We start from the raw sequence: 13292 nt of genomic DNA, 5'->3' as shown, positions 1-13292 counted from the left end.
GTCCTTGCCTTAATGCCTTTGCTCGACTTTAACTTCCTTCCTGTGGGTTGAGTGCAATGCACTAATACCACCACACGGCTTTTCATTAAAGTACAGGTCAAGGTCATGACATATTCACCTGCAAAAAAGAAACCACTGTTAGTAAAAAAAAGTTGTTACCATATTCTTCTCCCTTGGGATTTGAACATGGTAATGAAATGAGTAGCCTCCAGTTCCTCTCCTTTCCTCTGTTCCTCCTTCCCCCTTCAGTTCCTTGCAACCTTTACCCTTATATATGGACATTGCATTTTATCCTCATTCACCAATCTTCTTCCTTGTGAATCTAATTGCCAGAAATCATGACATTCTATTGTCCCCTCTTCCATAGCATAGTTGGCAAGGTGATCTGCTAATTTGTTTCCCTCTCTATAAATGTGTGTGATCTTTGATGTAACTCCTTCCAAAAGCTGCTTAATTTCCTCTATCTGATCCACTATGCACCATGGAGGTTTCCATGTTCCTTCCATTATGTTTTTCATCAATATTGAATCCATTTGTAGCTATATATGTGTAGTTATATGCTCTGCACACTCTTAGGGCCTCCACAATATCTTCTACTTCTGCTTTTGTATTTGATCCCTCAGCTATCTCCTTGCCCATTGCATATTTTAAATCTCCTGCCTCATCCCTAATACATACACCAATTGAACTTCTCCCAGGATTTCCTTTAGATGCACCATCGGTATTAACTTTCAGCCATCCCTCCATAGGTAGTTCCCAAATAACTTTCTCATATTTCAAACGAGGGGTGTAGTTTTCCATTAGAGTTACTAGCTCCTGCCACTTATGAGGCACTTTCAAACCTGGTTTTCTGATCTGAACTAGATGTTGTAATGCTGTTGAAACCTGATAAATCACTCGACTGGTTGACACTGCCTCTCTGTATTTTAAGTTGTTCCTTCTCTTCCATAATTCCCATACAATGCATGAAGGCAAAGCCTGCATTATTGGCTTCAATCTAGGTACAACCTTGGATGTCCAACACCTTGTAGTTGCCTGATGCATTGATAGGCCATCTATTGGAATTCCCGCCCTTGATAAAAAATACTTCCAAACTAGTTTAGCTGCTGCTGATGTAAAGAACAGATGCACTAATGATTTCACTTTTGGCTCAGCACAACACCAACACCTTGAGGGCATAAAATATCCCAATCTTCTCATGAAATCATCCAAAGGTAATTTTGCCTTCCATACCTTCCACATAAAGAATGCAATTTTGAATGGCAACCCTTTCACCCAAATAATTTTGTATGCTGCTTTTGGATCATCTCTCCTTCTTAAGTATTCCCATGCCGACTTCACTGAAAAATGCCCATGAGGTTCAAGTATCCAGTATGGACAGTCAAGCTCATTCTCCATCACTGGAGGTTTTACCTTCTCTAAAATGTGATGCGCCAGATCTTCAGGTAGAATTTCCAGCATCCTTTCAACATTCCACGCCCCATCATCCACGATATCATATACATTGTGCACAGTTTCATTAATTCCAAATTCAGGAGGGACAATAAAATATAATGCACCCAGCCCTGTCCAATTTTCAAACCAGAACAAAGATGATCCCATTTTTGGATGCCATGTGATTTGATGTTGTCACGATCCAATTCCCATACCCGGTCGTGATGGCGCCTCTCGTGAAGACAAGGCCAGCCAACTAACCCAAATCCTTTCACTAACAATTATTAAACATAAATGAATAGAAGATACAACTTAATAGCATTAGAAACTGTTAATTACTACCCGACCGGGGTATCACAAGTCACGAGCATCTAAAGGAACCTGATTTAACTACAGGGCCAATATTATACAAAAATGAATTTCTGGAAAAACAAAAGACAACATCCGGTGCCGCGAACGCTGGCGGTCACCTTGCTCAGCTATAATAACAATACCTTCAATCCGCTAATAACCCGCTACCGGGTGAACGATACCTGCAACTGCACGCGAGGTGCAGGGAGTAAAGTGAGTACTTCCAACTCAGTGGTAATAAGAGTAAATAATAACTGAGAGGCAAGAAATCACGTAAGAGACTCCATCATGCTATATAGGACAGTACAACCCTTTTTTTAGAAAACAGTAAGACCGTGAAGAATCCTTTAGAAAATATCTGGCTCAGTTTAAAAACCTCTTTTGAAAATATCCTTTTACAACAGTCAAGCAAATGAATGTGTATTCAGATAATGCAAGTCCGCACATAATTCAGCCCCTCGGGCACAGCACTCCACTAACAATTAACACCAGGGCGTCTGGTAAACAGTGTAAGAAGTAGCATGAATGCCAATGGAATGAGAGTGCTGAATGTCATGACACGTAGTACAAACAGGAACCGATGCATGAATGCAATGCAATGCACATGACCGCTGCGGCATGCAGCCCGATCCATTTGGGTACCCGCGCTCACTGTGGGGGTTCAGACTCTGGAGGGGCTCCTACAGCCCAAGCGCAATATCATCATAGCATCGCTACGGCGTGCAGCCCGATCCATCCTCAGCCCAGAACATGCAAATGAGCCACTCGGGCAAATGTCAAGTAATAGCTTTTAACTCAAAACATCAGAAAAATTCAATTTAAGTCTTTAAACTTTAGCAATATGACTGCACATTTCAAAACAGGGTTTAACTCAGGACTGAAATCATTTAATATGCTAAGTGTCATGAAAACAGTGATAATAATCCCTAAAGGATTCAAATAATCGGCACGAAGCCCAAAACATGGCAATCAACCCAAATCACGATAGCATCAAGTAGGTTTCAGTCAATTACGCAGTAAAATCAACAACCGGGATGGACCAAGTCACAATCCCCAACGGTGCTCTACCCCACGCTCATACCTGGCGTGCAAGTCACCACAATACAGCACTATGATGTGCAAATCCGGGGTTTCAAACCCTCAGGATATCATTTACAAGTATTACTCACCTCGAACCGGCGAAATCCCTAGCTCGCGACGCCTTTGCCCCTCAAATCGGCCTCCACGCGCGTCGAGTCTAACCAAAATCAGAGCGAATACGTCACAATATGCTAAGGGAACAATACCCAATCGAAAACAATCAAAAATTAGCAAGAATCTCGAAACTAGCAAAACCCGAGCCCCGGGCCCGCTTCTCGAAAAATTACGAAACTTACATTACCGGATTCCTCGTCTCGCCACGAGTCCGTACATACCAAGAACTCCCAAATCCGAGCTCAAATGACCTACCAAATCCCAATTTGAAAATATAAAAACTCAAGCCCTAGCTCTTCCAATTTTTACTCCAATTTCCATGAATTAAAGGTTGATTCTTCAATAAAATGACGTTTCTAGGTTCCGAGACTTACCTCCAATCAATTCCCGTCAAAATCCTCTTCAATTTCTACCAAAAAGCTCTTAAGGTGGTCAACAATGGAGGAAATAATGAATGGGGTCGCAGATGAAATAATATAAAAAGCCCTCTGGACGCCCAGGTTTTTCCTTACGCGAACGCGGTCAACACCCCCGCGTTCGCAATGAACAAATTCCGTTGACCAAAAATTACCTCTACGCGGACGCGACTCCAGGTCCGCGAACGCGATGCTCCAGCTCACCCTCTTACGCGAACGCGTTCGACCAACCGCGAACGCGATGCACAAACCAGGCAGGGCCCCAGGACCCTTCTACGCGAACGCGAAGCAGCCCTCGCGAACGCAATGGTCTGCACAACTCCTCATCGCGAACGCGCTCCTAAGGCTGCGAACGCGAAGGCCATTTTCCAGGCCTCTCAAATTTACTCTACGCGTTCGCGACACACCCCACGCGAACGCGATGAACAACACTTCTGCAACAACACAGCTGAAAACCTGCAATACTATAAGACCAGAAATGGTCCGATTGACCACCCGAAATCACCCCGAGGCCCCCGGGACCTCAACCAAAAACACCAACTTATCCCATAACATCACTCAAAATTGTTCCAATCATCAAAACACATCAAACAATGCTAAAACCATCAAATCTCATCGAATTCAAGCCTAAGTTATTCAAAAACTTCCGAAATGCACTTTCGATCAAAAACCCGACCAAACGATGTCCGAATGACCTGAAATTTTACACACATATCCAAAATCACCTAACGAAGCTACAACAACTCTCGGAATTCCATTCCGACCCTCGGATCAAAATCTCACCTATCAATCGGAGTTCGCCAAAATACTAACTTCGCCAATTCAAGCCTAATTCTACACCGGACCTCCAAAATCAATTCCGACCACGCTCCTAAGTCACAAATCATCCCCCGAAGCTAACCGAATCACCGGAAATCACATCCAAACCTTCTAACTCATAAGTCACGTCCAGTTGACTTTTCCAACTTAAGCCTTCCTTAAAGAGACTAAGTGTCTCATTTCTTATCAAAACCAATCCAAATCAACTCTCACACACCACATACCGATAACGAAACGTGAAGAAGCAATAAACGGGGAAAACGGAGCAGTAACACATGAGACGACGGGTCGGGTCGTCACAGATGCTCAATTATGCCCCTGCATTCCAACATCTTCCTCCAAATATGTGATCCTCTCCTCCATGGAACTATTACTGCATTTAATTTTTTACAGTATTTCTGGGCCATGAAAGAACTCCACAAACTAGGCCTTGTTCGAAACTTCCACCATAACTTACAAAATAGTACCTTTGATACATCATGTAATGATCGAACTCCTATTCCTCCTTCCTCACATGGCATACATAATGTATTCCATGATGCCCAATGTCAGCTAGTACCTCCAACTGCACTACTCCAGAAGAATTGAGCAAATATCTTATGTAATCTAGTTATCACATACTTGGGAGGATTTACTGCTGAAAGTAGGTGTATTGGCATACTTTGAAGCACATTTGATATCAATACTGCTCTGCCTCCTATTGACAGTAATTTACCTTTCCATGTTTGCAGCTTCTCAAGTACTTTATTGATGATACCTTGATAATATTCCAGCTTTCTTCTAGCATAAAAAATGGGACATCCAAGGTATGTAAATGGAAAATCTTGCCTTCCAATACCAGTTATCCTCTTCACTTTTCTTACTATCTCCAAATCTGTCAAGTGATGCATATAAATAGCTGATTTGCTGTTATTTACTAACTGTCCAGATACCTCATAAAGATATAGAATTTCCATTACCAATCGCAAAGATGTGGCATCAGAAGATGTGAAAATTATAGTATCATCCGCGTATGCTAGATGGTTGATTTTTGGACTCCACTTAGGCAGTCCATAACCACAAAAATACAAGTTCTAATGAAAAGAGTTTAATCCTCTAGACAGTGCTTCTGCAGCAATAATGAAAAGCATAGGGGATAGTGGATCACCTTGCTTGACTCCCCTTGACGACTTGAAAAAAGCATAAGGCTGACCATTTATTAGAACTGAGTACCAATTATTTCCAACAATATCAAAGATCAAGCCTATGAATCTTTCACAAAATCCCATTCTCCTTAGCACCTTTGTCAAAAATAACCATGAGAGCCTATCGTATGCTTTTGTCATGTCTAATTTAATCACTACATTAGGGCTAGCTTTTGTTCTTAACCTAATGTCAGTGATTATTTCCTGAGTTAATAGTACATTTTCCACAATGCTTCTCCCCTTTACAAACCCTGCTTGCTCCTCTGAAATCAGATTTGGAAGCAATCCTACCAGTCTTCCATGAATCACTCTCGAAAAAACCTTATTAATGAAGTTACTAAGGCTTATAGGCCTCAAGTCTGAGAATGTGCTAACCTCCTTCTTCTTTGGCAAGAGCACCAAGTTTGTATGTGTCACACATTTTGATAATTGTTGCCCACTGAAAAATTGCAGTACCATTGCATGAATGTCATCTCCAATGATATCCCAACATGATTGATAAAAAGCTCCTGTGAACCCATCCGGACCTCCTGCACTCTCACCATTAAGACCAAATACTGCATTTTTACTTCCTCCTTTGTAGGCTGGCTTGTCAATTTTGCATTTTGATCCCCATTTATCAAACTAGGCATATGATCTAGAATGTGAAAGTTAGTAGGAATCACACTCTCACATAGTTGATCCTTGAAAAAACTGACAGTTGCTTCTGCTATCTGATCCTCCTCTTCAATCCAATTACCACTACTGTCTTGTATTCTTTTGAGCTGGAGTCTTTTTCTTCTACCATTTACTTGAGCGTGAAAAATCTTTATGTTCCTGTCACCCTCCTTAACCATGTCATGACTGCTTTTTGTTTCCAAAATCCCTCCTCCAGGGCAAGGTATCTAATTAGCTCAGCTTGAACTCTCTTCAATCTTTCTCTGTTAGCCTGTGTAGGAAATGCTTCAAATTTCCTCTCATGCACCAAAACCACTTCTTCCATGCTAGCAATCTTCTGAAATATGTCCCCAAACGTTGCTTTAATCCATGTGGACAGTACTTTCTTCAGCTTCTTCAGTTTGTGATTAAAGAGAATAAAAGGATTGGCTTCAAAATCTGTATTCCAATTATCCTTAACAACTTCCTTAAATGAGTCATGCTTAACCCAAAAATTGAGGAATCTGAAAGGTTTTTTGATAGGAGCAGCTTCTATGTCATACTTGAGCAGCATAGGGCTATGATCTGAGCCTATTTTGGATAGATGAGTAACTTCCAGACCTGGGAACACCTGCTGAAATTCCATATTTGCAAAACATCGATCCAATCTTTTGAAAATGCAGTCCTCCTCTGACCTACCATTCCACCAGGTAAAAATGCTACCTTTAAAACCAAGGTCAGATAAGCAGCACGTATTCATACAATGTCTAAAATCATCTACTTCATTTATATGAACTGGTACCCAAACTTTTCCTCCTCATCCCATATCACATTAAAGTCTCCACCTACAAGCCATGCATTAGTCATATCCGTAGCCATTGCATACAATGAATCCCACAATTCAATCCTTTCAATAGCATCACATTTAGCATATACCAGTGTAAGAATAAGGTCTGCATGTGTTTCAGTATGGAAGAGCCTTAAAGTCAATTGTTGTACCATGTTATACAAAATAGTAACCTCAAAGATTTCATCAATAAAAGCCCATATTTTGTTTGACACATTCACTACAGCTTGCGCAAATCCAATTCTTCTTCTATATCTCTCCATCTTACTAGCCTGTTGCATTGGTTCCATTATCCCAATAAACTCAAAGTGATGTTGTCTATGCATTGTGACAATCCTCTCAAAGGCTTGCATTGTATTTACTGATCGAACATTCCATATTAAGGCATTCATTACTGATTTTTGGTTCTTCTTGTTTGTACTCCACCTATTGGTACAATGGACTGTTCCTTACTTTGCTTCTTCTTTCCTCTAGCTGCAGACTTTACTTTCTCTAAATGCCTTGGAGAAATATCCCCCTGCCGGGCTATGTTAGTGAAATTCTGAGTTGTAGATTCCTCATCCATATCTCTACCTGTTGGATCTACATCTTCAATCTGATTTCCTACTTCTCTATCCTCTGCTATATCCATAACTTTTGTCTTGTTTGTAACAGTAACCATGGCCTGCTCCCCTTGATTTTTCAGCACAAGAGTTAATGGAATAGTGATTTCAGCTGTATTCAGCACCTCTGCAACTGTACCCTCCTGTGTCTTGATAATGCTAGTTCTTTCAGCTATTTGCTCTTGTACTGTCCCTCCATGGTCTATTGCAGTACTGTCCACCTCTTTATCTATTCCTAATTGTGTCTCAATTCCTTTATGGTTTGGCTGATTCCCCAAGGTATTCTCCTTTATTATGGGGTCAACTGTTACATTGACTAAACTCTGATCAACGGTGATATTTTTTGCTACTTTGATTGCACCATTTACATTTTGTTCTTCATCTTCCATTTCATCTCCACCTGTTTCTTCCTCACTTTGCATTATTTCAGGGATGAGTCCTTCCTCTGTATCCTCCTCTGTCTGCTGATACCATAACCTGCCTCCTTTCTACTTCACCCTCTCACTACTCTTAAATATTTCAAACTCTTCATCTGCTATAAATTCATTGTCTTTGTTTTTTGTAAATTGTCCTTCTACTTTAATGTCCCGGGATGATATTTCTTGGCATGATGAATTAATACCCACACCATTCCCTCCAAAAGTTCTGCACCCAATCAGCTGTTGTTTCCTTAGTTCGTACCCCTTCTGTAGATCCTTGCTGACCATCTGCTGCAGGAATAAACTTGGGAGCTGATGGATTTAGCTTCTTCCCACTTCCAGTATGCTTCTTATTAGGACTGTGTTGTTTGCCCTGATTTTCTCTTTTATTTGGAGAAATCTTGTCCAGCTACATTACCTCTTGCACCTCACCATTATCTTCCAATGCCTTTTGGCTTCTACCTGAGCTTTCCTTTGCTTGAACCTGAATCTGCATCTCATCACCATCATCTGTTGTAGTTCTCTCACTTCCCAACACATCATATTTGTTCCCCACTTGTACTTGCTGACCTACACTTTGGTTAAATGGAACTATCTCCTTCCCACTAGTTGCTTATGCCTCATTCTGATGAGTTGCCTTCTTTGCTCGATTGTCCCTGACCTCCTTCCATTGTTCCTTGGCCTTGCCATTAATATTCCCTACAATTTTTCTACTAGATAAAATCATTAGAGGTCCATGATGGTTCACATTTGCAGAGTCATTACCCTGCTCACTATGATTTCTCATCTCCTTATCCACTTGTTGTTCTGCAGCTTTAGCATCGATCAATTCTGGGTGAAGCCTCCAACACTCCATCATATCATGTCCTTGTAACTTACACTCCTTACAATACTTGGGTAAATAATCATACTTGATATTTACCCACTCAGCTCTAACCTCCCCCGTTGATTCATTCACAATATCCATACGAACTTTCTTAGGAAGATCAGCTAGAAGATCAACTAACACCTTCACACGTGCACAACTAGGTCTTGTTTTATTCACTGTTGCCATATCGAGGTGTATTGGTTTACCAACTGCTGAAGCTAAAGAGAATAAACACTCCTTGACAAAATAAGTGGGCAACAAATTAGGGAATGAAATCCATGCCATTACCTTTGGTGTTTCTTCTCCAACCTTAAACTTGTGATCATATATCGATGTTCTCAGCTGGTACTCATTGCCAAACTTATCCTTGACATAATAAACTCCTTTTGATGAGAAATCCACGAAGTCTTGCCAAAGAGTCAATCGTATTAACACATGCCTATCACGAAGATATCCTATAGAACATTCACCTCTAATCCCACATTGAATTGGGACTATTTGACGTAGTTCATTGATCTCCGGCCATCCATATGAAAATTTGCACGCAACAGCATATTGCAAGCCTTCAATCACATTCATTCTTTCAACTTCTGCTTCAGTAAACTTCACAACAGGCTGTCCATTAATCACATTGGCTCGACGCAATGGAATTGGCTCAACAGACGTTGCTCGTTCTTGCATGGCACTGTTCATATTTGATGGTTTGAGAATTTTTGAATAATCTAAGGGCTGAGGATTGTTGTTAGAGTTCGAGGGAGACTGTGCGATGATGGGAGGGGGCTGACCAGCCGAGAAGGAGGCTGGCCGCCGGCCAAATTGGCCATGACAGCGACAACTCGTGTTTTCTCTCTCTAGTATCAAAATTCGCCAGAGCCTCTCTCTCTAGGGTACCCGACGTGACTCTTATACTGTATTCCGTGTATTTTATTATATTCTCTGTCTTTTTTTTCCGTTGTATTTCAATATATCCCGTTGTATTCTATGTATTTTATCGTATTCACTATCTCGCTATATGCCATGAATTTATTCATAAGTTTTTTTAATTAATATAATTTTTGTATTCAGATGTATTATATAATTTCTCTGAAGATTGCTATGTTTTTGGGGTATTTTTCAGTTGAGAATCTTTTTTATAACTGAAAATATAAAATTTGTGTGTTATAATTGAGTTTGTTGAGTTATATTAGGAGTCTATTATGTTAATTGATTCGCTTTCCATTTTAAAAACAGTGTAATCCCCTATTTCACGCCGTGAATACAGTCGAATACAATAATCTGCCCAGCTGTAATCCCATGTTTCACTCCATGAATACAGTCGAATACACTCGAATACAACAACTGATTAGCTGGACTTCCCTGATTCACGCCTATTTTTACTATTGTATTCATGAATACAATAGCTTAAATACATCAAATACAACTTATAACCACATAAAAGGTATCTATAATCCGTAATATAACAAATGGTATCTATAGATGGCTAATTACTACTAAAAGATAGTGCTTTATGAAAATTTCCCTATAATCTAAGGCTAAAAATTTGCTAATTCCTATTGTATGTTGTCATCTAGTGCCAATTTCTCCTGGCGCATTCACTTAGTTCGGGCCAGCCTATTTGATCGTATGGTAGGGGGAAGTGCACGGTTAGCCACTAATAACACATGTATTTACTTTTAAGCCACTGTTTAAAATGTCTTTAGTCTTTAGCCACTGCTTTAATAAATTTTAACTGCCCAGACGAAAATACCCTTCTGCTCATATCCTTAACTTTTGAACTTAACTTCAGGACTACATGTCCTTAACTTTTGAACTTGTAATTCTAAGTTCAGGACTTCAGGACTACATGTCCTTAACTTTTGAACTTGTAACTCTAAGTTCAGGACTTCAGGACTACATGTCCTTAACTTTTGAACTTAACTTCAGGACTTCAGGACTACATATCCTTACCTTTTGAACTTGTAACTCTAAGTTCAGGACTTCAAGACTACATGTCCTTAACTTTTGAGCTTAACTTCAGGACTTCGGGACTACATGTCCTTAACTTTTAAACTTGTAACTCTAAGTTCAGGACTTCAAGACCTATTGTCCTTAACTTTTGAGCTTATTAGTCTAATTTCAGGACCTATTGTCCTTAACTTTTGGGCTTCTTATCCAAAGTTCAGAACCTATTGTCCTTAACTTTTGAGCTTGTTATTCTAAGTTCAGGACTTCAGGACCTATTGTCCTTAACTTTTGAGCTTGAAGCTAATTGATTCTCGGTTACGTCCAAAGACTAATCAATTGAGCTAGGATTATGGTTAGCTTTAGGATTTTGATCATCATCGGAGGAGTCAGACTTCGGAGGCATTGAAGAAGACTGTGAAATGGAGATGAAAATAGTTACTACATAGTTGTGATGATTCAGTGGAAAGAGCAAAATTAGGATGATAAACACAAATGATTGAGCTGCGATGGAGAATAAAAGAGAAATGGAAATCGAAATTTTGTGTACATTGCTGCTCCTACCAGTCGCTATTGTTCGACTGAAAGCACGTTTAGACGATCCTCTTCCAGCTTTTGACCGGTTGGTGAAGCGAGGGTTTGGGAAGAAAAGCAATGGAAGAAAGGGTAAAAATATCTTTTCATATTAATTTTAATAGAGCAGTGGCTATTTTTGCTCAACATTAGAATTGCTGGATAAAAAATAAATACCACCTTAAATAGTGGCTACCCCACGCCATTTCTACTCGTATGGTATCATGGGCTAATATCAGTAGATCCAATAATTCCTTAAATCTCTATTTGGTTTGGTCTTGGACTGTTTTCTGTATTCGGGCTATCAAAAGAAGTCTTTGACACAAAGGAGATGTCAAATGGACGGTTAATATACTTGGTTGAATCAATAAAGAGAAAATCTCACTTTATACCCATTAAATTCAAACTATTTACCCTTAAATATTCGTACCTAAATTATTTACTTTTCCTACCTATGCAATCAACACTATTAACCCGCCCAAATGGTTTCCTTATTTAATGTATGTAAAAACTCCTAAAATTTTAATTTTGAATGCAAACAAAGAATTTGCTATTTTTTCTCTCCTGACATTAAGAACACAATTTTTCTTCTTTTAAATTTTTTGTCTACTTCTTTTTTCGTTAGAGAGTGTTAATAATAAATTTAACGAAATCATGTTAGAATAATTTACAAGTTAAAGTTGTATACAATTAAAGTAATAAATATGTATTCCATGTTGGATATAATGAAGTTATGGATAATATTTCAAATATTTAATATCACAGTTAATTATTAAATTTTGAATGTGCTAATATCTTGAACTCTGAGTTCAACTATAAACAGTTGAACTTCTATGGTGATAGAGTAAAAAACTCTTTACACTAACTAAAAGAAAAGATAACTATACATAAGTATTCGTGCATAAGAAGCCATATAAGTAATTCGGAAAATAGGCAAGTAACATGCTACTACTGTATACTTTTAAGTTAGGAAAATCAAAATATACCTGATCTCGGACAATATACTGATTAAACATTGAACGTAGATTTTCTGATGTATAAATATTGTAGAAGCCATGATGCACCAAACAAAGGTGTTCAATATGTGTTATATAACTCTAAACGTAATATTTACCTAAATACACATTGTAATTTTTCGACGAAAGGTGGTCAATTGACCACCCATATGACCATGTGGCTTCGCCACTGATCCAACCTCATATATTGTCTATATTTTGTAAACCTTGCAGTATAGTTAATCTAGAGCATTGATTGACTGGCTGGTAATGCTTTAATAGTTTGTTAATCAATCATTTGTAGAATATTCTGTGAATTTGAGTCACTATCTATTAATGTTATGTGAAATTGAAGTCACATTGATCACTCTTTCTCCTCAGCAGCCAGCGCACAAAAAGATTGTCCTTTTCGCCACGCTGTTGAAGTCCCGCATTAAATAGGTGCCAATTATAGGATNTGCAATGCAATGAATTTTAATCTAGGCTCTCCACACAATGCACATGAAACAATCGGGGTCGACTTTTTTCTTACCCAACTGTAAGCAGGAGATTTATCAAGCATCACATCCGTTGTCACAACTGATTTCTTTGGGGATGCCGAAGCGGCATATAATATTTTTCCATATGAAGGCGATCACTTCTTGTTCGCGTATTTGGGCGTACGCTCCTGCTTCCACCCACTTGGAAAAATAGTCAGTTAAAACTAATAGAAATCGTACCTTTCCTCGTCCCACTGGTAGGGGACCGACTATGTCCATTCCCCATTTGATGAAGGGCCATGGGGAAGTGACCGAGTGAAGTGGTTCTCCTGGTTGGTGTATCATGGGGGCATACTTTTGGCATTGTTCGCATCGGCGAACATATTCCGCTGCGTCTTTCTTCATAGTGGGCCAATAATAGCCGGCTCGTATTATGCAGCGCACGAGGGCGCGGTTGCCCGTATGGGCACCGCAATGACCTTCATGTACCTCTTCGAGCACTGGCCGCGTTTGTTGCGGCCCTAGACACTTGGC

The sequence above is a fragment of the Nicotiana attenuata genome, chromosome 10, assembly GCF_001879085.1.
Source record: "Nicotiana attenuata strain UT chromosome 10, NIATTr2, whole genome shotgun sequence".
Lineage (NCBI taxonomy): Eukaryota > Viridiplantae > Streptophyta > Magnoliopsida > Solanales > Solanaceae > Nicotiana > Nicotiana attenuata.
Note: the sequence above shows the minus strand (reverse complement) of the source record.